The 2,316-nt window shown below is 57.7% G+C and overlaps 1 long non-coding RNA gene across 1 annotated transcript; it reads right to left on the reverse strand.

The window, feature by feature from the left end:
• Nucleotides 1-354: 354 nt before the first annotated feature.
• Nucleotides 355-1,609, reverse strand: LOC148106735 (uncharacterized). The gene is made up of 3 exons (XR_015723568.1): nucleotides 1,399-1,609; nucleotides 927-1,030; nucleotides 355-419 (listed from the first exon to the last, which is right to left on the reverse strand). It is a non-coding gene; the product is annotated as an uncharacterized LOC148106735 (long non-coding RNA).
• Nucleotides 1,610-2,316: the final 707 nt, after the last annotated feature.

A 2,316-nucleotide genomic window follows, 5' to 3' on the forward strand; every position in this document is an offset into this window, starting at 1 on the left:
TCTGGAGGACTCAGGGTCCTATTACTCTCATCATTGTTGTGGCCCTCAACCCAGCCCAACCCCATCACTGAGCACAGGTCTGTCCTCTGGGCTCTCCAGGTTTGTAGAGGCCCCCACCTGGACCAGCTGTCGACACAGAGAGAGAGGGTGTCTAGGCTAGGGAGTCTGCTTGGACACCACCTGCTTGCCCCCTCGCCACCAACGGCATCCTCACCTAGGCTGTCGCCACATTCATGCCAAAGGCTTCCCCTCCCCAAGGAATGCTTCAGACCATTCCCGACTTCATCCACTCAGGACCCTGTTCCCTCCCACCCCTCCTCTCTTTCCAGACCTGCACCATCCAGGCTACCTTGATGAGCAGGTTCCTGCCCTGTGCGGTGTCCTTGCTGCACAGCTTTTGAAAGATCCTCAATGGCTTCCTGAAGAGAGGCAAGGGAGGCAGGATCAATGGACGAATAATGTGGCAGGGTTGAGTGCGAGTGCCTTTTCTTTGAGAACCCCAGAGTGTCAACCTGCCTGGTTGAGGGTTTCTTCTGGGATCCTCTGAGCACTAAGGTCTTTGTAGGACATGGGAGGGAGCTCTCATGTGGCTCGTCCTGGGCCTCCCTTCCCATATTCATTGAGAAACGCTGTTTGGGTCAATTTGGGGTTCAAATGGGCAGAGAGCTTAGTGGCTGTCAAGGAAACACGTGAAGAGATTTAATGCAGCTCAGCCCCATGTGAGACATTTGGCAAAACTGATTTCTAAAGCGGGAGGCATGGTGACCTCCTCACCAGGAAGGCTGAGAGACCCACCCACCATCCCAGGTCCTGTGGTCGGGGTTTGCCGCCTCCCAGAAGGTCCAAGCTGCCTGAGGGGGAAGAGGACAAGCCTCTGGGAGCTCCCTCGTCCATCCTGGTCCCTCCATGGAGAGAGGCCTACTCACCTGGAAACCTTCCCCCACGTGTTCTCGAGGCGGTGAATGGAGACACTCTGCAGAGCCGAGAGGATGGCACGTAAGGACGAGTAGTTCCTCAGGGTTTGACAGGCCTGGGGAGGGAAGAGAATGGGCTGTCACGTGGGGAGCCGGCACCTGATTGGCTCTCAAGCTTCAGTCCCCCTCAGGGGAAAGCGCTCCTGCTGGAGGAAGCCGCTGTCCAGGGACCTGCCGAAGGGCACACGTGAGGCCCAGAGGAGGAGGAAGATTTTACCTCACTCCAAGGAAGGAGCCAGGCAGAAACGGAGCATCCCAGCATGGGGCCATGCAAGGCGAGGTCAGCATGCCCCTGGACGGAAGAGCCTAGGGACTGCACAGTCCCTAGGGCAAAGACCAGGGCCTTCCACCCTGAGACCTGATCAAGGGAAGAGCAGTGCCCGAGACTCAGGAGAGCACCTCGGCTGGGCTTCCCGTTGCATACCTTGGCCACCTTGATCCAGTGCTCCACCACCATGGCCCTGTCCCGGGCTGTCATGCTTGGGTTGCCAAGGCAGGTGGTGATGACACACTTGGCCACACCGTTGAACTGGGCGACAGTGGCCCGGACTGTGGGTGCCAGGTGCTCATTGCCAGGCTTGTTGCGCTTGGACCAGACGGAGCCCAGGCACTGATGGGGCAGCAGCTTCTTGAACAGCTCCTAGAGAACAGGCGGACCTTGGTTCACCCAGCAATTTCCCATGCAAGACTCATGTCCTACGTAGGGGTCACAGGTCAGAGCTGGACCTCAGGGAGCTGAGAATCTGGCCTGAGCCTGGGTGGAGACCGTGGATTTCATTCCACTGTTTTTCCCTGAGGGAACCCAGTACACAATGACCCAGGAGCAAACAGAGCAAGGGAAGGAAGGAGGGCATTGGCACCCTGATCATGCTCAGGAACTCCCAGCTCCAGGTGGCACTGCAAGGTGGTCCAACCCAAGGGGGCTTCTTCCCCTCCCCTCCAACTGGTCATCCCCCTGGTCCTTCCCCCCCTTTCAGATGCACATTCTCACACGGGAGCTGCAACCACACGTTCTTCCGTCTGCCCTGTCCTCATGGACACATCAGATGCCTAATCAATGCTGAGGGTACTCATCCTCCAAGGCACATGAGTGGGTGACCCATGGACTTGACTGAACACAGGGAGCTGCCCTCCTCCACCCACGGGACCAGGGCCTGCCCATTGGTCTCTCCATTCTGGCTCATTTCTTCTCCCTAGTACCTCCGTATCAGTGCTTATCAGGGTCTCTCGCTACAGTCCGCAGCTGGATAGTGAAAGCTTGGGGCTAAGAGCCTTGATGGGTTGACAGGGTTGGGAAGTGGTGGAGCTGAGATTTGGTCCCAGACCATAGGAGTCCACATCA

Source organism: Ursus americanus, unplaced genomic scaffold (genome assembly GCF_024610735.1).
Source record: "Ursus americanus isolate L20-20 unplaced genomic scaffold, mUrsAme1.1.p SCAF_68, whole genome shotgun sequence".
Lineage (NCBI taxonomy): Eukaryota > Metazoa > Chordata > Mammalia > Carnivora > Ursidae > Ursus > Ursus americanus.